At 56.2% G+C, this 21,266-nt stretch overlaps 1 protein-coding gene across 3 annotated transcripts in view; it reads right to left on the bottom strand.

Annotated features, from left to right (window-relative positions):
• Pdgfrb (platelet-derived growth factor receptor, beta polypeptide) overlaps positions 1–12,120 on the bottom strand; it is a 37,470-nt gene extending 25,350 nt beyond the window's left edge. For 2 of the 3 annotated variants that reach the window (XM_005380586.2, XM_013512216.1), the window contains exon 1: positions 11,662–12,120. The gene's annotated coding sequence lies outside the window, so the exon portion shown is untranslated. Of the gene's footprint in view, positions 1–7,505; positions 7,559–11,661 lie in introns of all 3 variants that reach the window. The other variant, XM_013512215.1, reaches the window with a different exon arrangement.
• Between the last annotated feature and the right edge of the window lie 9,146 nt (positions 12,121–21,266).

Genomic DNA, 21,266 nt, shown 5'->3' with positions numbered 1-21,266 from the left:
GGGAGGCCCCTGCAGCAGGCGGGGGAGGGGATCCCAAGCACGTTCCCTTTGCTGTGTGCTGGGAAGCCCTTAGGACTCTTCCCATACAAGCCAGGTTGCAGGGACAGAGTTCCAAAGATGGGTTCATTGCCTAGCTCACAGTGAACCAGAGAGACCCCTCAAGGAATAGAATAAGGGCCCCAGTTCCAGGGGAGAAAGCACATGTAGAGGATCACTCCCAGACCCCTAGCCTTCCTTCCAATAAGCACATACAATCTCTACTCCTTTCCCACCGCCTTAATCTAAATAAATCCAGTCCATCTTAGCCACATCCGCCAGCAGCAGCTCCCTCCCTCAGGGTCCTGCGGCTCCCACGACACAAGCCGGCAGGGGAGGGGGCCAAATCACTGCTGGGGCAAGGCCTACACACGGTGAGCACATGGACACAGCACAGACGCCTGCCTACGCGCCCGCTCACACGCTCCTCTGAAAGCCATACATGTGCAGCTGGCTGTGAGTGTGCCCAGCCCCCACGCAGGCACTAACCATGTGCATCCCACACTGAATACACGCACGTACAGCTCCCACTGTGCCCAGCACACACGAGCACACGCACAGAGTGCTGCCGGGGTGCTTTCCCAGGTGCCCATCAGTGTATAACACATCTGCACACGATGTGCACAGAATATGCACACAGGGGGCCCCAAATACCCCCAACACATCTGCATGCATCCACAGATGCACCAGGCAGCCATGTGTGCCGTGCAGTTCTGAGAACCTGACATGTACTGACTCACTTGGATACAACAATCATTTCCATTTTACAGGTGGGGAGACTGAGGCACAGAGCACCTCAGAAACTTGCCTGGAAATGCAAAGCCAGGTAAGAAATAAAGAAACGCTTGTGTGACTTTGTGCTCCGTGCCACCCCCCCATACCACTCCTCTGGTCACCACTGTCTGGATGGAGGGTGACAGAGCAGTGGGTGGGGCCCGTCAGAAACAGATGGATTTGAGATTAATTTAGCAGGGAATCAACAGGACTTGGTGATTGACGGTGGGGGCTGAAGAGGTAGGTTTCATGGAGGAGTCTGCACAAACCTTTCGCAGAGCTCTCTGGCTTGGAATACTGGGGTAGAGGGCTGTGCATTGCTGGGGGAGTCGCAACTTTCTAAGGGGATGCGGAGGCCAAATAGCAGGACTGAGTTGCCTCCAAGCTGGGTTAGAATGTGTAGGGTCCCGCAGTGCAGGGAACAGGCTGGGCAGAAACAGCATCGAGACGGGGCCGGAAGAAGCCCTGCCTCGGGGCGGAGGATGCAGAGCCTATGGGGCTAGGGGTGCTGTGAATAAACGGGGTGCCATGGAAGGGGGAGGCAGCCTGGTCACCAGGTCACGGGGTCCGAGTCTTGGAATGTCACAGCCCCACAACCTCAGGGGTCTTTTACCTGGTTCAGTCGCTTTCTTGGGCCCCTGCTATACAAGTGGGAAAAACGAGACTTGGAGCATGAAAGCGAGAGGAGGACCCATGTTTGGGTCTATGCTGGGCGGGCTCAGGTGACAGCTGGGTGCTTGAGCTCACCCGACCAGGCAGCCCATGCTCAGCCCATGCTCGAGGCCAGGGTTCATACTCAGCTGCTCCCCCTCCCACTCCTCAGCACGCTCTGGGCTCTCTCCCTGCACTGCCAGGCAGACAGGTGATAGAGACGTGGAAGATACTTGCCGTGTGGCTTGCACGTAGACACTGACTCATGTCCTCACTCTGCTTTGTCCTTTCTCCTCCACAGCAGGGACACTCACGAACTTCAGGGTGGGACCTGGGTTCTAGTGTCAGCACGGGCACCATCTGTATCACGGTCCTGCCCGCCCCCTCTGGGCCTCAGTGTCCCCATCTGTGTGATGGGGTGGGAGAACTTGTATGGCTGACGTGCTGTGGCTCAGGATCCCCCTCTGGAAGGCGGCTGTGTGGGGCAGGAACGCTGGGAGGGGCCGCAGCTGGTCGTCATGACTCAGCTCCCAGAAGTCAGCCAGTTCCTAGCCCGGGAGTGTGTGGGGCAAGCGGCATGTGTGGAGCCGGCGGCGGCGTCCTCCACCCGCTGCTGCAGAGGGGAGTGAGCACAGCTCGGCTGGACCTGGCAGTCTGGCCTGTGAGGCCTTCCCTACCCTGGCCGTGACATGGGTGTGACCTCCAGGGCAGGCCAGCAAGCCTCATTCTGGAAGCTAGGGCAGCAAGGCCCAGAAGGTGGGGACACTGTTACAAGCTGGGAGGGACCTGGGAAGGGGCAGAGCCTCCACCTGCCCCCTCAATCTTATGCCCTACTCAGTCTATTGAGGAAGGCTCAGCATACATCATCACACAGTGAGTCACCCACGGGAGCAGACTGGGCAGGACAGGGTCAATGACTGAGCCAAGTCATGCGTCGAAGGAGCTGGAACCCAGGCCTGTAGTCCGTACCATGTTCGTCTAGTCTGAGATTGTCCTGTTGTCCAGGTACCTAGAGTCCTTCTGAACAAAGCAGCAGAACTGGGCACAAGCTGGGGCCTCGAGTGGGCTCAGTGCCAGCCCCACCGGACACGGGGCTGACTCCCTCCAGCCCCGACGTGGCTGCCTTGGCGCGCCTGCCCTTCCAGCCTGTCCCCCTCATCTGTCCTCCACACACCCCAGCCAGAGGGACCTCCCCACACTACCCATCCCCCTGTCCTCCGCTGGCCCCGTGGCTCTGCACGCCACCGCCACCGCACCGTAACGGGCTGAAGGAGCCATGACTGACTAAGGAAGGAGGCCTCTGCCCTCCCAGTTCCCTGGGGCCCAAGTCAGTCACCACTCTGTGCTCCTCACCCCAGGAGGCCTCCGCAGGGACACAATGGAAAAAAATGACCTATTTTTTGGAATCCCAAAATAAAATGAAACATCTGTCTGGAAGAGAGCCAAGCTGATAAAGAACAGACTGGTCCCCCTGCTGGAGGACCCCCCCACTCATACCCCTTCGCTCATCCCCCTCACCCACCGGAGCGTGTGTGCTCGGGGGCGGTGATACGGCCTCGCTACTTGGAACAGCGCGTGGGAAAGCTCTCAGTGTGTGCCTTGTGGCTGCTAGGGGCCCAAGGGAGGGGGCCCGGTCCCCACGCAGGCTGGGAACAGGCCCGGGAAGGAGGTCAGAGAGGGAGGGAGGCCCCACTGCTTATCCCTGCCGGCTGCCTGCCGCCTGCCCAGCAAGCACTTCCTGCCTCCTGCGGCGCCTCAGGAGCCTCCCCAGCTCAGCCCCGGAGCCCACTCCAGGCGTCTGCCCTGGCCCTGCCCAGCCTAGTAGATCCCTGGCTCACAGTCCCCTAGATCCATTTGGGCCTTCCCTCATCAGCCCTTTTAAAATGAATGGAGGGTTAGAGGCCTTGAACATAACACAAATAATAATAGCTACTCTTTATTTTGGATTCTTCCACCCACTGCCTAGGCTAAGCTGTCTGCATGTGACCTTACAAGTCCGCAGAACAGTCCCATCACATGGTACTGTTTTCCTGTCTTACAGATGAGGAAACTGAGGCGCATTACAGAGCTTGCCAAGAGCGGTTGCAGTGCTCAGTTCAGGGCACACTGGCCCTTGAGCACACAGGCTCACAGCCCCACCCTGGCAGCCTCTCCCAGGCAGGAGGCGGAGATGCGGAGCCCACAGAGGACAGGATGGGACAGCTCCGTCCACCGTACCAAGTGGCCAGCCTGTTCCCTCCCTGACTCCGCCTTCTTTCTCTCTTTCATACCCTTACCCTGACAGAGGGTAAGCGAGTCACACTTTCACAGAGCCCCACAGCCTTAAGGCTGTCATGGACCATGCATACACCCTACTCACACCTCCTCTCCTTTGCCTGCAATTGCATACTGTGACAGGGAACTTCCCACCTAGCTTGGGGGCCTCTGCATTCTAGAGCAGCTCAGGATCCTCAGTGGTCAGACCATACATTGTCTTTATTACACTGAGTACAATCTGCCTGGACGCATCTTCCACCTCTCAGCCCTGCTTCTACCCTCCAGCCTCCTCGGTCCAAGTCCCAAACATCTTTCTCCCCACTCCCCATTCTGCTGCCCCAATCTGAAAACAAACAAAAGCCAAGCGCTCTACTAAATGAGATGATGCAGGGATTTGGTTTCCTACTCATAGCCTTGTAAGGGTGTGCATTCATTATTCCCATTCCACGGAGAAGAAACTGAGTCTCAGAGAGATCTGGTAACTTGCCTGAGGTCACATCTATAATAAGCAGAGGAGCTAAGATACACACTCAGGCTGGTCCGAGTGCAAAGCCTTTTTCTTAACTGCCATGCAAGTCAACCCATCTCCTGCCTAGAAACGCCTCTGCCCACAGAGAACTGCTCCCATAAGTTGCTCACTCCAGGGAGGCCATGGAGAATCTAGGCTGTCAGGACAAGAAGAGCCTTCAATGTCAAGGCCCTGCCCTGTCCTCACTGAGTAGCAGTGTGGGTCCTGAGCTCTTGCCCTAGGCCACTCAGTACTTTGAAAGACCAGGGAGGGATAGAACTCAGAAGCCTTCTGCAACTCTACTGCAGAGCTTAGAGTCAGCTCCTAGGGCTAAGGAAAGGCTAAGGTTGGGTCTGGCCCTGTCCCAAGGGGCTCTGAAATGGAGAGACCCAGCAGTCAAGCCAGGTGTGTGGCCAGCCCCGCCACACGCCTGCTCCTGTGGGCCCCAGTGCCCTTCACACTATGCACAGGGGCCAGGCTTCAGCAGCTGCAGAATTCCAGGCCTCTGCCACCCTCCCTTGCCCTCCCTGCCCCCCACCCTCCAGAGCCTCTTCTCTGGCCGGTGCCATGGCAACAAGGGGCGCCAGGCCCTGGCAGCCAAAGGAACCCCTGAGAGGGGTCCCAGGCTGGGGCTGAGGAGGGGGGTGCGGCAGGCGCAGACAAGTAAACCTTCTGTTCCTCGGGCTGCTGCCAGCCCGGGATCAGCCATGGGCCGGGCTGGGGGCCACAAAGAGAATGCATTCTCAGAGCCAAGTGGGCAGGGGGCAGGCAGGCCTTGGGGCCCATTCATACTGACCCACCAGCATGCAGCCTTCCCCTACCAGCCCAGAGCCCACAAATCAGGCAGAGGTAGCTGGCTAACAACACCAGACACCACTGCCACTGAGATGCCCCTCTGTGCTATCCTGGGCAGCAGATCAGGAGGAAGGAAACGTCCATGCTTCATTTACCCTGTCACTTTCTGGGCATCTCCCCCACCCTGCTTTCTTCAGCCTTCACCCTCTGATTCTCCACCTACTGTTGCTTAGCCTCCCTGTGCCTCGGTCTCCTCATCTGTAAATTGAGGTCTGTCACTGAGTCACCGAGGCTACTGATGGAGTTGACACAGACAAAAGCTTAGGACAGTGCCTGGCACACGGCCTTCTGCAAAGCTAGAGGCCGGTGTCTTAATCATCCGCTCACGGGAGAGTAAGTCACTCCCACTCTCCCACAGCCTTGAGCACACAGCTGAGACCCTGCCAGACTGGGCTGCTCGGAAGAGATGCATGTGACACACCAGAAGGCGTGGGGAGGCCCTTCCAAAAGGGCTCCTAAGGGAGGCACAGCTATGGTTATCATGGATGCGGGCAGTGAGGCTCAGTGAGGTGGCCACACTCAGTGACCCAGTGACCAGCAGAGGGCCAGAAGACAAATTTAATGCCTCCCAGACCACTGTCTGTGACTGGCTCTTCCTTGCTCTATAGATGCTCTCACAGCTCAGGAGACCAAACAGCTGTGTAGAGTGAGCTCTTCCGGCCCTCGGGGCTGAGGCCTCAGCTGCCTCATAGTGACATAGGACTCTCTAAGCTGGGGCACAAGGAAGGGCAAGCAATGGTGACACTTTCCTTCCAGGGAGGTGGTGGGACAGGCTGGTAGAAGAAGAGCAGACAATGCAGCCGGTGGGCTATGCCTGATAGCACCAGGCAGGGCGACAACATGGGAGCCAATCAAGGCTGGGAACAGCAGGTCTACCTTGAAGCCACTTCATTCAAAGCCTAAGTCCCAACTGTCCTACCTCACCTCTGTGAGTCCTCTATGAGTTTAATGTCTCTGAGTCTCTATTTCCTGGAAAATGGCCTAAGACACCCCCTTTTCCAGAAGGGCTTTCAACACAGAAATGATCAGTAAATGGCAGTGAGGGGAACAGGGCTTCAGAGCGATAGAATCAAGCTGGGCCTCTGACCCTTGAGCTAGGTTGAGCTTGGTTCTGTGGAAGATGCTGTCAGAGCGGAGTATTCCACAGGGCTTTGTGCAGGCAATGCTAGGGAGGCGGGAGAGGGCAAGGGATCTGGGAGAAACAGTAAAGAGAGATCTGCGAGGCCAGAACTGAGGTCAGAAAAGAGAGAGGTGAGGGGTAGGAAAGGAAGCTAACCTTTGGGAAAGTTCTTGGATGCTGGGTGAGGGTTTGGGCCTTGCCCTGGAGGGACAACAAAGTCGGCTTTTCAGGGTGTTGATGGTGACGGTGGGTAGCCAGCTGCCGGCTGGGCAACAGTAATTCTGTGCACCAGTCACTGAAGGCATGGGGGCCTCCACGCAGGAGAATGACATAAGCAGGTTGGCATTTGTTGGAAGGCTATGAATTGAGATGGGACAATGGAGTCAGAGAGGCCAGTTTCCAGGATAAGACCATCCCTGATTCAGCCTGCGTCCACTGGAAGGATGAGCTACATAATTTGTGCGACAAGTGCCAAATGCAAAGGCAGGGCTTTTTGCTAAAAAGTATGAAAAACTTCAAGAGTGACCAAAAAGCACTGAACCGAGTGTGGGCCTTCTAAACATGAAGTCACTTCTGCTTCCCAGACTAAAGGGGAGACCACCCCTCTGTCCCCCCACCCACCCATCCACCAGTCCAGGTGTTTATCTTGCCACGTGCTCATTCACCTATTCACTATTTCACTGTCAGTCCAACAGATGGCCCTGGCTGGGAGCTGATAAGGACGGGAATGATAGGAATAGTGACAGCCCGTTGGGTCAGATTTGAACCTTTACCTTCCAGTCCAGTGCTCTGGGTTAGGAGGGGCCGGGGCTTCTCCGGCAGGTTTACAAAGCTGAGCCCTGCCCTCCAGACCCCCAGCCCCACTGACGCCTAGCCTCAGAAGTGGAGAAGTTGGTGGGGTCACAGCTCTAGGGGTTCCACTTTCTAGGAAATGACAATAACCAGAACAGTTGCAAGGATGTGGTAAAAGAGCCACAGGGAGCCTGGACGGGCCCTCTGGGGTCTCTGAGTGACCCCCGCTTCCCCACTCTTTGGGTAAGAGGAAGCATGGCCGGAGCGGAGAAGTGACGTGCCCAAAGTTTCTGTGGCAGGAAACTACCCGGAGTGGGGGTGGGGTCCCCATCCTTCGTAAAGGTGGCTTCTCTGCTCCTCTCCAGCCCAAATCTGTCCCCTAGCCTCACCCCAGTGAGACTTAGAGGCTGAGCTTGGGGTGACAGGTAGGGCTGGGCCTCTCCAGGTCTTTGGCCACAGTACACAGGGCCGTCAAACAAAAGCTCAGATCAGGGGCTCCACACCATCACTCACCAGCTGTACAGCCTCTGCCCCATCCCTCTCCCTTTTGGACCTCAGGTTCCCGCCTAGAAAAGAGGGAAGTCAAATCAGGTGACCTGAAAGCCCTTTTCATCTCTGACGTGGGAAGCTTTCCAACCCACTGGCCCTCTCAAGGGACTGCCCTTTCCAACATGGGGTGGAGAAGCTGGCGTCTCCGGCAGATGAAAGGTGCAGGTACCCGAGATATCAAACAGCCCTTGTGTAAAGCAGGAGCAAGGGTAATAATGCAATTAGAGCATGCACTTTAATTTCCAGCCTCCTGCACCATGCTGGGGGTGGGCTGCCCTGAAAAGCAACTTGGGAGAGGGGGGCTGGGGCACACGTTGAGGGGCTCAGGTAGCTCTTTTCCTGATGGTCTGAGCCTGAAGGGCTGGGAGGACAGAGGTGGGGGTCCACGCTGGACACACCAAGTGTGTGGATTCCATATCCACATCTCCGGAGCTGAGCCTCTGTGTCCTTTCCTTCCCTTGCCTCTAAACCTCTCACTGGTTTGGGCCAAAGCCTTGGTTCCTCTTGAAATCAAAGCCTATGGGGCTTGAAAGTTCAGGGACCTAGAAGACCACACCCCACCCAAATAGGCCCTCCTTGCTCAGTATCCAGGGACCTGGGTTTCTAACCCCTGCAGGAACATGCCCTTGGAACTCTCTGAGGAAGGGCTCCTCTAATGGTTAAAAAGCTCCTCCTTGTTATTGCAGGTTCAAGTTTTCCATTAGCAGCCATTGATCATGACCTCTTTCTGTAATGTGTAGAGAAAATGTAAGAAAAACTCCTTTCATTGTGCAGTTAAATATGCATGATCCCTGCCTGAGTACACAGCAGGGTTGTGCAGCTGCCCATCTGGGCTGACCGGGCTTGGAATCCTGGAATTGTTTAGAGCTGGAAGGGACTTTGCAATCATCAGGGTCGACCTCTTTGTTTGACGACCCCTGAGAAGATGAGGCCCAGAGAGGGACCAGCTCACCCCCATCACATGGCATTCTAGAGTTCCGTGACCCCCTCTGGAATGCCATGGGGCTCCCAGAGCCGAGTCTTGCCCTCAGAGTGTACACTGGGTCGCTGGGCCCCACCCAGCCTTGCATCATAGGGCTTTGGAGTCAAAAACACTCAGGCACAAATCCCAGGTCCTTCACTTCCTAGCTGTGGGACTCTGGGTAACTGACACCCTCTCTGAGCATCTCTTCATCAGTAAAGTGGTGAAAGTCTCTACACTTTAAGGTTACTGCAATGATCAAATTAATCCAGCAAACATTTTTTAAGAATTCTTGAATGCCAGGCATGTTCTAATTGCTGAGGACCACATCACTAAACTGGGAGGTAATGGACAGACACAATTAAAATGCCCACAGAAAATTCTGAGAAAGGGCTGGTTCCCATTAGATCACCCTGCGCACACTCCTATGGCCAAGGTGCACAGCTCCGGCCTCAGGGAGCGGCCACTCCCACTTTCAGGATCTGTGAACAAAGTCCTGTTCCGAGGACCCACTGTCACAGGGTTCTCAACTATCTCCAAGAAATAGATGGGCATTTCAGGGACGTGTAGGGACCATCTTCTTCCTTCCACCCCACCCCCACCGTACCCTGTAGCCTGTCCTGAGCAAAGTGCCCAGGGCCCCTTCCTGCAGCCAGAAGGCAGTTGGTCATGAGACCAGGCTCTGAACTCTGCCCTGAGGACAATGTGAGCCTTTAGAATGTCCAGTGTGCAGGGTCCTTCAGAGCAGAAGCCCTTGTGGGTTGCAGATCATTCTGCAGAGAAGGGGTCACATGCAGGAGGCAGGGAGCAATACTCTCTCTTACCAGTGGCCCCAGGTCCAATGCTGAAGCACAGGGACCGTGCTAAGCACCTTACCCATGCTGTTACCTTACAGAGTCCAAATGCTGCCGTGCTGCTCACAGGACAGACTGAGGCTCAGAGAAGCAAAACACTGGCCCAGGGTCACACGGTCAGCCAGAAGTTGAACCAGAGGTGACCCACAGCCATCTGATGCCCAAGCCGGTGCTGCTTATCCACCGTACCCAGATAGGAACGTAGCTCGAGAACCAACACACAGGTCTGAGTCTGGCCACACAATGGATTTGCATGGAGCCAGGGCGGGCCCTGGGTCTGCTGACTCTGAATCCACGGTGCTGCCTGCTGCTGGCCCCACATCTGTGGACAATTACAAGCCCTAGCTCTGCTTCCCAGAGGAGGGAGGTTATCTGATAACTACTGTCTGCAAGGAAGGTGCTGGCCAAGTGACCTCCTGCCTTTCTCAGGACCATGTCAGGCCGGGTGGACCTTACAGCATTCAGACTTGAGGCTGCGCTTCAGGGTGGGGAAGGTACCAAGGTACTAGAACCAGAAGCAGGCTCTGCGGGAGGGTGGAGACTCACTACTGACCAGGAGCAGCTTCCTGGATACCCAGCATCCCCCTTTGGATTCTGGAAGACATCTGCTTAAATACCCGTTCTACTAATTGCGTGACCCTGGAAACTCACTTAGCCTCTATGTACCTCAGGTCCTTCACCTGTAAAATGGGATAACAACACCCATCTCAAAGCCTTGCTGGCAGGATTCCAAGAGAGGCGCCATACCTGGCTCTGCCTGCGTGCAAGAGGTGTCAGCAGTGGTGACCACCCTGTGTGTATGACCCCCAACGCCGTGGGGGCTGGGCCCCCTGCCTGGAAACAGAGAAGGACTGCATAATGTCAGGACATCTTGTTAGAGGCCTCTCTGCACTCTGGGGGTCACAGAGGCAAGCAGAGACCCCTCCTTCCTTCTTTCATAGAAAAATGCAGCCTGGAACAGCCACCTGACGTTCTGGAAACAAGGCAGGAGGCCGCCCCTTCCCTTGCAGCAGCACATTCTCTTAGCCTGGAACCCTCCCAGTGCTGGGTATTAGGGGCAGAACACAAAACAACGAAGCAGAAGATGGGAGGAACCTGGGAAGGCTGCCGGGAAGAGATGGAGTAGCAGGGGCCTTGGAAGAAAGTGATGAGGAAGGGCATTCCAGGCCGAAGGCACAGGGAGGGTAAATGCCTACAGGCGGGATGGCACAAATTCCTTCTGAAAATTCTGGGACAAATTTAGGAACAACATGCCCAGGTCTGGACTGCTGCAGCCGTGGAAGTTTGTAAGTTCTCCAAGCTCGGCCACTTGCTAGCTGTGTGGCTACAATTCTGTGACTCAAAAGCAAAAGAAGGAAGGGAAAAGCTACCATTCTAGACTGCAGGGAGCATCACAGGAGACACCTCAGCCCTGCCTCTGGTGCTGCCGGCGAGTGCTATGGGCACAGAATCGGCCGGCAGTGAGCGTCTATCAGTGTGAGGAGATGGACTTTCCACAGGCCCCAGGAAGCCACAGAAAGTCTGGGCAGGGAGGCCTGTGACAGACACGTGTTTTAGGATGGAGAGAAGGGGCCGAGCCCAGAGGGGGGACAGAGCACTGAGGCCTGAGCGTCTGCCTGGGACACAAGAGGAAATGGCTCAGCTGCAATCCTCCTTACACAGGTTCCCCCAGAGCTGACCCTGGGTCCCAGGACCCCAGTCCCAGCTGCAGGACTGCTAGGTCCTCGCTGCGGCCCCCCTGCATGCAGAATTTTCCCAGTGGCTGGGGTTTTGGAAGGACATCTTAGGAATCTGGAAAATTTGCAAATCCATTTAAATCCCCAAAGGTTGCCTGGCGGCTGACTGGCCTGAAGCCAGCCCGATTGTTAGGAGAAAGGCTCCAGCCCAGGGGCAGGGGCTAGAGCCCTAAGCCCTGAGGGCACCCCCCATAGGTCCCTTTCTGTGTCCCCAGTAGGATCCCTCAACTTCCCTCTCCCGCCCCTCCTAGCTTTCTCCCCCATAAGCTCCCGCTACACACCCCGAAGTCTCTGGGTGAGCTTCTCCTGTCTGACTCTGAGCTGCCGGCAGAACAATCCCAGGTTGTTTGAATAGGGTAGGGGGGCAGACTTGAGGGGCAGCAGCCGCCCACCCCCGGGGGAGAAGGAGAAAACTGGCTCCAGCCCTGCCATCACTCAAAGCCAACCAGTCACCTCCCATCTGGTTTTGTTAAAAATATTTTCCATTTTTTTACCTACCCAAAGAGGAACAGGCTGGAGCAAGGGGACGGACACGGAGCCAGAGACCCCAGCACCCTCTGGACACTTACTTTGTTGCTGATGGAGTCTGGCCTGCTACTGTCCCAGTCTGTGGGCTGTCACCCTCTCCAGGAAGTCCTCCTTACTACCCTTTCCTCGTTCTCAGAAAGACTTCGCTGGGCCCGGCACAGGCAACAGCTGGGCAGACTGGCAGGCAGGACTGCCCCGGACTCCCAGAGACTCGGGAGGACGGAGAGGCGGCCTCAGGGCGAGCGGTAGCCAGCCTCGCCTCACTCCCAAAGCATCCTTTGGGAGGAGCAGAGCTGCCAGGAGGGGCCGCCCTGGGTCGGGCTGTGCGAGCCGGCCGGCGGGCACGGCGGGCACGGGCTGCAGACGCTCCTGGTCTGAGGGGCCCGCTCTTTTCTCGGTGATCTCCTGTCTGACTCTAAGTTGTTCCAGAGCGATCTCAGGTCCCGGCAGGGCTGGCAGGGACTGCGGCCGCGGGCAGCCCCCAGCTCACACCACCGTGGGCTTCCCTACCCCCCCCCACTTTGGGGGAAAGGCTGCAGGGCGGCCTCTGATTGGCCCAGCTGGGGAGGAGGGGGGCGGAGGGGCAGGGAGGGCGGACGCGTGCGTCTGTTTTCAATTTCAGGGTTTTTTCCCCCCCTCTCTTTTTCTTTTCCCCTAAGTTTCTTGTTTTTCTTCCTTTTTTCCCTCTGCTCGCTCCCTCCCGTCGCCTGTTCGCTCAGGATGTGAGGGGATGTTTAGAAATTCCACAGCCCACGCCAGCCACTGAGTCACTTTTATTGAAGAGTGGCCCAGCTTTCCTTGCTTGATGCCTGCCTCTGGCGGCAGTCTCCCCTGGCCAGGGCACCTGGGGCAGGGGCACGAGGAGCCTTTCTTTGCCTCAGTGTCTGTCTCTGTAACAGAAGCTCTGATGAGCTACGCGGTTGACTCGGCCAGCACTCATTCATTAAATGAGAATGTGAAAGCGCCTCTTGTATGCCAGACACTGCACTAGTGCCCAGGACACAGTAGTAAGAGAATGTCCAGTGGGAGAGGCAGGCACTGGCAGGTAGCTGCAGCAGGAGGGCAGGGGCCTGAGCGTGCACTCCGAGGGACACCAGCCCGAGGCTTGAGGGGGTGCACACCTCTGTAGCAGGGACTGAGCTGGGTGCTGCTTTTACTGCAAGCTCTGAGTCTCCGCTTGGACCCACATCTGTCTTCTTTGTTACCTTAAACTTTGGGTCAGATACCTGCTCAACTCTGCACAAACATCAGTGCAGTGCCGACACTGGTCATCTGGGTTGATTAGCCCTAAATTTACCGAACCTCTCTCATCCCCCTTGAACACCATCGCCAAGATCAAAGTAGCCGTTCTCGAGAGCTCAGGTGGGTCACCTGCGAGGGGAACCAAGGCTTCTCCCCACGCGGAGCAATCGACTCCTGAAGGCAGCTGCACAACTATCCCCGGACCCAGACGATGACGGGCCAGCCCACAGTGGGACCAAGACTCACTGGCTGTGCTTGCCTCTTGCTTCCCGCCCTGATTCTTCTCCTGTATAATCCCGAAGCTCTTGCTAGCACCCCAAGACAGGGCTTAGGACTCCAGAGGCCCTGTTTCTTCCCAGTCTGGCCACACTGATTAATAAAATGTTCTCAATTTATTTATGGCTCTGGGGATGGAACCCAGGGCCTCACGTGTGCTAGGCAGGCCCTACCACTGAGCTACACAGCCAGTCCATGAATGCCTTTCTCACTTCACCGCCCCTCCTGCTGCTGTCTGGATTCGAGGTGATGGGCACTGAGCCCCCTCTGCTGAGACTCTCCCAGTCCGGTCCCTGGCCCAGGAGCCTGGGAGCTCTTCTGAAAAGAGGTGACTTGGAAGAGATGGAAAGAGCCTTCATGATGCTTTGTTCTTCCGAAGGAGAAACCGAGGTCTAGTGGCATATCAGCACAGAGTGGAAGGGCAGTTTGCCTCAGGTGACCCATCATATTCCCTCAAACTTCCAGACGTACTCCTTTTAGCTCCCCAAGTCCTTCGGAGACAAAGAAGAGACTGTTTGTGCTGTTATACAGCAAAGAACCTGAGGCCCGGAACAGTACAATGAGCTTCCCAGGGGCACGCAGCAACAGCAGAACTGGGACAGAACCAGAATTCGTGTGTCACGTGATAGAAGGGACCCAGGTGCCCTTTATCCGCACCTGAGACCCACGCTCCAGTGTACACTACCCTATCCTACCTTCTTCCTAGGTGACCCTGTGGCTCTTTCAGTCATTCAACAAGATATTTTCAAGTGTCTGTAATGTTCCAGTTCCATCCTCCCTTCCCCTTTCCCCCCAGGGCTTTGCTTCAAGGCCTCCTTCAGGGCGCCTGGCTGGTTCTTCTCTTCCGCCCTCACCTTCCTAGACCAAGAGGTATCTGGACACAGGCCCCCAGAAGCCAAGGAGCATTGTCTTAAGTGGCCCCTTTAAAAGGCCTCCTCTTGGGAGCTCTTGGAGGGTCCCTAGTCCTACCTGAGACGCAGTTTTCCCACCTGCCCATACCAGAAAGTTGAGCTGAGCCACAGGAGGAAGCTGAGTCCCAAAGGGGAAGAGAAGTGTCCCAAGCTACACAGGTGGAGCCTGCTTCCTTCCACGCTGCCCTGTGTACCACTGTCTCTGCCTGTTCCGCCTCGGTCCCCAGGGCCCCTGTTCGTGGAGCAGGAGTGTCCTTGGGACAGGGCCTCCATGCCAAGCACTGTAACTTATCTCACAGTCATTTTCTGGGCTTCTGCCTGTAGGAATTGTCAGCAGGGTCTGGGCTGGGCCACAGGGAGGAAGAGTTCTTAGACTGGCCCAGGCCACGGCCTGGGTAAAGAGTCTTCCTGGAGAGGGCGCCTGGGAAGGTGGCAGCAGAATCACAGAGAACACAGAGTGATCCCACAAACCACAGAGTCAGGCTGCCCAGGACTTTTTGGGCCCAAAGACTCAATCAAAAAATTCCAATTCCTTGCTTCAAGCTCCAAAACTGCAAAGGAGGCAGGGAGGGAAAAAACGGAGGCAGGAAGGGAGCGAGAGAGTCCCCCCCAACATATGTCCTAGCCAGTCACCTCGAAGCAACTGCTGCAGCCAGGGCATCACTGGGGAGACGGAGTTTCGCCCTCCAGAGAAGCTATTCTAGCAGTGAGGACACCTAGCTTTGGACTTGTGGGAGGCCTTAGGTGAGTCCCTTGTCCTGCCCCGCCTCAGTTTCCCCACATGTCCCTATGAGGCTAGGCTCACTATGCTGGAAGGTCCTTGGGATGCCCTCACTTTGCTTTTCCTTGCAGCCAGACCCCTGCCAGGGAGAAGAGGTTGGCGGACTGAGGGCAGGAGCACAGCTGGGGGCCAGAGATGCAGCACAGAGGGGAGGGGGCGGTTGGTGGTAGCTCCCCCAGGGCGGGACGGTTGGCGGCTGCTGGTTTCCGGCCAGCCCAGCCATCCGGCTGGCCCATCTGGAATCACTTAGCCCCTACCACCATTAACCCTTGGCGGGCAGGGGGGCTGTTTCTCCTCCTCTCAAAGAAGAAGCAGGTGGGAGATGTGGAACCAGGGGGCACCAGGGGCACCTGCCAAGGCTGGGACAACTGAGGAGGGAGTGTCGTGACTGGGCAAGTTCCAGAGCCAGAGGCAGTGCTTGGGGTCAGGTCCCAGCTTCTCTTGCCCCGAGCTGTGTGACCCTGGGCAAGTCACTGGAATGCTCAAGCCTGTTTCCTCCTCTGGAAAAGGATGATTCAGGGATTGATTTACGAGATAGGGATTTGTGCCGAGGCCTTCGAGCACGGCGGGCTTCCAGGCCTGTTTCCCCATGTGCACTCGGAAAGGGTGGGCAGTGGACAGGGCATGTGGACAGTACCGCACGGCCATGCTGGGGTGGTCAGCCTGGCCCCGCCCCGCTGTGCACAGGATAAGCCGTGAGCATTCTCTCACCTGCCCAGCCTGCAGAGCTGAGTCTGGCCATGACACCCGGATCTTGGGGAAGCTGGGTGAATGTGAGGGCAGAGTGTGGAGGGTGGGAACCCTGCTGTGACAGACTACGTACAAGGTAGTGCAGGGAGCACTGCACTTGGGGCTCAGCACTACCTCCCCATAGCAGGGCACACTCAAGGGTTAAGAGCCTGAGCCTGATGTCAGCTGTTGCACCTCGGCTCTGCCCCCTCCTAACTGTGTGGCCCTGGACAGTCAGACTCTGCAATCTCTGAGCCCCGTTTTCAACTATATCTACCTTACAGGGTTACAGAGAGGCCCGAATAAGCGATGAACACAGGCATTTTGCACAAGCCCTTGGGCAGACCAAGAAAGGCAACTGATCCTCAGAGGCCGCCCAGAGCGGCTGTCACAGAAGTCTGAGGTCAGGCGGGAGGAAAGCTCACCCGGCCTGTTCATTTTATAGCCCACAATGTGGCCACAGCCAGGGATGGAAGAGACTCGAGCCATTGTGTGCATGCAGTGTCAGCCTCAGGCGCGGAGTACACCCGAAGCTTCTGTCTGGACGCTTAGCTGTGTTCTTCCTGCAGGGGGGAACCAGGACCCCCTCCTGCACCCCTACCCACGCTTGTCAGAGCCGGAAGCAGTGGCTCTCAGAGAATGGGGGGTTGGCCGGAAAGGGAGCCTGAGTGGGAGAATTCCCAGGAGGTCGGCTCAACACTCCGGACAGAGCCAGGGCTGCAGCATCTGGCGCTCCCAGGCTCCCAAAGCTGACCCCTCTCCAGGCTCCCCGGGCGGGGCTGTGGCAGGGGAGAGCACACATGTTCCAGGCATTGGCACAGTCCTCTTGGATGTTACAGCCAGAAAGCCCTTGAAGGCTGTCCATTGTACAGGCATGGAGACTGAGGCCGAGTGAAGGGGGGCGGCTTCCTTGAGGTTCACAGAGGGGGGTGTGCTGCAGCACAGAGCCCCCTCCCCAGTGTCCTTCCACTCCATCACTCTGAGCAGAGTAGGGCGATCCTTGTGCCTGCAGCTATACACCAGTGAGGCACCGAGTGGGAACCTCCCCCACCTCCTGGATGCCCAGCATAGTGACCACTGAGTGGGCAGAGGGGCCAGTGGGGGCCTCAGGCCACATTCTCCCTGGGATTCCTGGCATTGCTCTCACTGGGCCAGGCTGCAACCACTGAGGCTTGCTAGGATGCCAAAAAATAACAGCTCTGGACACTGCCCACTCCCCCCACAGCCCTTCGGCTGGCTTCTATCTTGGTGCCACAGGCCACAGTGCTTCTGATGCACTCAAAGATCAGCACAGCAGCAAGGCCCTTGGAGGCCACATATTTCTCCCTCACTGGACATACTGGTGCTTACAGTTCAGAGAGGGACAGAACCTGCCTGAGGGCACACAGCAGGTCTCAGGATGGGGCCTGTCTGTATAACTCCCTACCACCCATCCGTGCAACAGCAGTTAACTGAGCACCTGGTATGTGCTGGCCCTCCTATCCCTATACAGGTCACAAACAAACACAGAGGAAACACACATCAATAATAGCAAATGGACATAAGTATGATAAAAAGAGATATAGAGATGAATGGGCTGAGCAGATAGAAGTTTTGCTCAGGTAGGCATAGGCTTCTCTGGGGAAGAAACACTTCAGAGGAGCCCGGAGGATGAGCAGCCACACACAAAGCAGGAGTGGGAACAGCGCTAGAGGCAGAGGGGACCTGCAGAAGCCTGCAGCTACGAAGAGCTCAGTGTTTGTGAACAGAGAGAAAAGAATGGTGGAGGCCAGTGTGGCCTATAATTCCTGCTACTGTAATTCCAGCTACTCAGGAGGTTGCAGCAGGAGGACTGTAAGTTCAAAGGCAGCCTGGGCAACTCAGCGACTCAGTGAAACCCCGTCTTAAAATGGTTAATAGGTGGAGGATGTAGCTCAGTGTTACAGCATCCCCAGCATCAGGCCCTGAGTTTAATCTCCAGTAGCAGCAACGACAATAACAACCAAAGGCTAAGGCAGAGCGGCATGTAATGGTGGAGAGGTAGTCGGGGCGGCCATCCAGGTCTTTGGGCCCAACAAAGTCTGCCTTTTATCCAGGGACCGGCGGGGCCACAGCAAGATTTTCATGGGGGGACAAGATGGGGGCTGTAGTGCACGTGGGCAACGGGGGTGGGGGCGGTGGTGATGGCATGGAGGCGGTCGTGGACAGCTCTGAAGGCCACTGCACCGGTCCCCAGGCACTGTCCCCCTGAGAGGGTACAGGAGTGCAGCCTGACAGGAAGTTGGAAGAGTGGGTCCCAGCCCATGCTTTGACCATAGTCACTCTGTGAACCTGCTTCCTTCCCTGGCTTCGGCATCTCTGAGGAACGGGTCAGACCTAGTCTCTTTTGACGAGGATATTCTGTGTCCCAGTCCCGGTTGTAGCCTGCTCTCTGCTGCCTAGGTCCAGCTGCTAGAGGTCTGCCTCCACTACCCAGCTTCCGGCGGCAGACACCACCAGACAAGAAAGGCGGAGTTCTCCTGTAGTTCCCGGCAGTGCCAGCAGGCGGCGCGCCCAGCTGTTGGAGGGGGCGGAGGAAAGGTGCTGGGAGGAGGGCGGGTCTGGAGGGCAAATTCCCTGCGGGAGCTCTGCGTCCCTTTTGAGGCTCCCAGCTCCTCACTGGAGCTGGGCAGGGGAGGAATTGCGCTCCTCCTTCTGAAGTGGAAACGGGGGCTCAGAGAGAGGAGTTAACCTGCCCAAGGTCACACAGCGAGATCGAGGCTTGGCTACACCTGTCCCCACCCCACAGCCCTAGGCCTGGAGAGCTCAGGCGGCTTGCCGTGGGGCACGCGGGCCTGAGCTGGCCCTGCAGCCCACCAGTCCTGTGGAGCAAACTGTTTCCAGCAGAAAGCTAAGCCCTTCCTGGACCATAAACCCAATTTTGAAACTAAGCTATCACTGCGATCTTTATGAGGCCATCACGCTGCGCCCCGCCCGGAGGCCCCGCGGTGTGTGAGAGCGCTTGCAGGACGAAGGGGCCCAGTAAACAGCCGCTCCCAGAGATAAGGCGCTGTCCAGAGGAAGAACTGCTCCCCGGGATGGGGACAGGGCTTCTCCACGCAGGCATCGCTCCGTGGGCACACTATCAGTGGAGGCAGCCCTCCCCCGTGGGCACATGGGGAAACTGAGGTCCAGGGGTAGCTGCTCTTTTGCATGAAGAACCCAGAGGAGGAAGAGGAACTAGCTATTTGTTTAAGCAAAATCCAGCTAACATATGTAGGAGCAGGGAGGCAGACACAGGATCACTATCCTTACTGTCCTAATAGGCCAGCTCAGCTACAGAAAAAAGGAAAAACTTCCTGGTAGGAGCCATGGAGTTGCTGTGTGCCCTCAGGCAGGTGGCTTCACCTCTCTGAGCTCCAGTTTCCTCCTCTGCAAAGGAAGGAAAATTGTCAACTCTGTCTCCGTGGGCCGTGCTGAGGATAGACAGAAGTAACAGATATGGAGGGGCCAGAAGTGATGCACACACAGCAGTGCTGCTGTTGTGATTACCCTAGCACACTGGGAAGGGCCAGTCTGTTGCCTGAGAGACGCAGTGCAAGCTCCCTGAGCTCGCAGCCAGACGGCTGGAGGTGAGGGAGTTTGTGGGGATGGTGGTGGCTCCCCCTCCCTCAGGACCTGTCTGCAGAGAGGGAGGAACAGGCCTCCCGGTGGGCACAGCACTAAGAGGGCCAAGGAGCCGCTCCCCAGGCTCCAGGGTTCCTGCCCCTGCTCCCTCCAAGTCAGGAAACCAGTCCACGCTTTGCACAGAAAGTCCCCAGCCACAAGGCCCGTTTCTCAGCCGCCACCTGAGTCCCGCTCGCGGGCTCCATCACACCTGGACCCCACCCGGCCTCCTCGGCGCTCCTGGCTCTCAAGCCTTTGTTCACAGTGCCCCTTAGCCCACACACACCTTCGCCACTGCCCTGACCCTGACTCACATGCCACTTCCTCCCTCCTGACTCCCTATTCCTGGCCCTCGCCAAGATGCACCTTTACCTTTACTGTGATTATTTGATTCATCCCTGCCCGTCCTCCACACAGGCACCCAAGGTCCCAGGAGCAGGACCTCCCCAAGCACTAGCACAGGCTCAGCACAGGAGGAGGCATCAAAGGAACGAGTGAGTGAACAAATGAATCTCTCTCCCTGTTCCCAACCCTTCAGCCTACCATCTGGGTCTGATTTAGCACCCTCTTGGAAACAGAAGGCACAAACCTCCTCCTCTCCCTGAACAGCATCCCTAACTGAGGACCTAGAGCAGTCACTTACATGCCTCCTGTGATGGTGAGCTCGCTCTCCATGAGAGCCCATTTTAAGAGAGATGACCCTTGTCTTGGTTACTTTTCTCTTGTTGCTGGGACAAAATACCTGAGGCCCAAAACTAAGGAAGGAAAGGTTTATTTAGCTCACAGTTTGTGGAGGTTTTAGTCCATACTCGGCTGGCTCTAAGGCAGAGAGGCACATGGCAGAGGGCAAATGTTCATGGTGGTGGAAGACAGCAAAAGCAGCCAGAGCAAAAAGGGAGGAGCAGCGACAGGTAAGCCCGTTTCCCTCCCTTATATTGTATGCAGGCTACCGGCCCTAGGGTGGGTGTAGCACTCACACCCCAAATCCCAGCATTGGGTCATAAGTCAATCATAAACTCTCGAAGCCCATCCCATGACTGCATGAGGCTTTGGGGGGACATCTAGACACAAACAGTAACACTTTCCAAGAGCATTTGCTCAAGTACAAGTGGGTCAGAACCAGTGCCAGCAGCTTCTCTCTCAGGTCCCAGGTCCAGCCTGTCCCCTCCCCGTGCAGTTCCCACTCCCAGACTGCTCTTCCTCCCGTCCTAGCAACTAGCTCAGAGGGCAGAGTTCAGTCCTCTGGGGCCTCCTCTTCCTCTGTGTACCCCCAATTGCTCTTGAAGGGTTAGTTCCTGAGTCAAGCCACCAGAGAGCTCCAGATCCCTTCTGAGAAAAAAATTCTCAAAGACATGCTCACTTCTTGACCTTCCCTGCTTCAGCAGCTTTTTTTTTTTTTTTCCTTTCTGTTGCTGGAGATTGAAACCAGGGCTTCCCACATGCTTAGGGAAGAGCCCTGCACTGAGCTTCATCCCCAGCCCTTTTTACTTATTTATTCATTTTGAGACAGGATCTTGCTCAGTTGCCCAGGCTGAACTGGAAATTGTGATCCTCCTGCCTCAGCCTCCTAAGCAGCTGGGCTTAGAGTCATGTGACACCACACCTGGCTAGCCAGGTACTCCTTGGTGACATGCGCTCAGCAAGGTCAGCAACAACTCAGGCAGCCCTACACAGGAGGCAGTTAAAACAGCTGGGAGGCCCTAGCTACAATCAATGGATCAGGGCTTTGGCATCTTGATTCACACAAGCCAACTACTAAAAAAGATGTCTTTGAATCAATGGGAGTATTTAGAATAAAAACAGTGTGTTAGGTCATACCCAAGAATTTGGGTTCATGTTGTTAGATGTGACAATGACATATAAGAAAGTGACCATGTGGCCCGGGGAGATAGCTCAGTGGCACAGCACCTGCCTGGCAAGCACAAGGTCCCGTGTTCGATTCCAAGTACCAAAAAAAAAAAAGGAAATTTTAAAAAGAAAAATAAAAATAAATTTAAAAAAAGAAAAAGAAAGTGTTGGTGTTTTAGAGATTCATGCTGAGGTATGTATGGGTAAAATGACATGCTGCCTGGAATTTGTTTTA

The sequence above is a fragment of the Chinchilla lanigera genome, unplaced genomic scaffold (genome assembly GCF_000276665.1).
Source record: "Chinchilla lanigera isolate Chin_1 unplaced genomic scaffold, ChiLan1.0 scaffold00014, whole genome shotgun sequence".
Lineage (NCBI taxonomy): Eukaryota > Metazoa > Chordata > Mammalia > Rodentia > Chinchillidae > Chinchilla > Chinchilla lanigera.
Note: the sequence above shows the minus strand (reverse complement) of the source record. Positions and strands in the feature narration are given on the sequence as shown.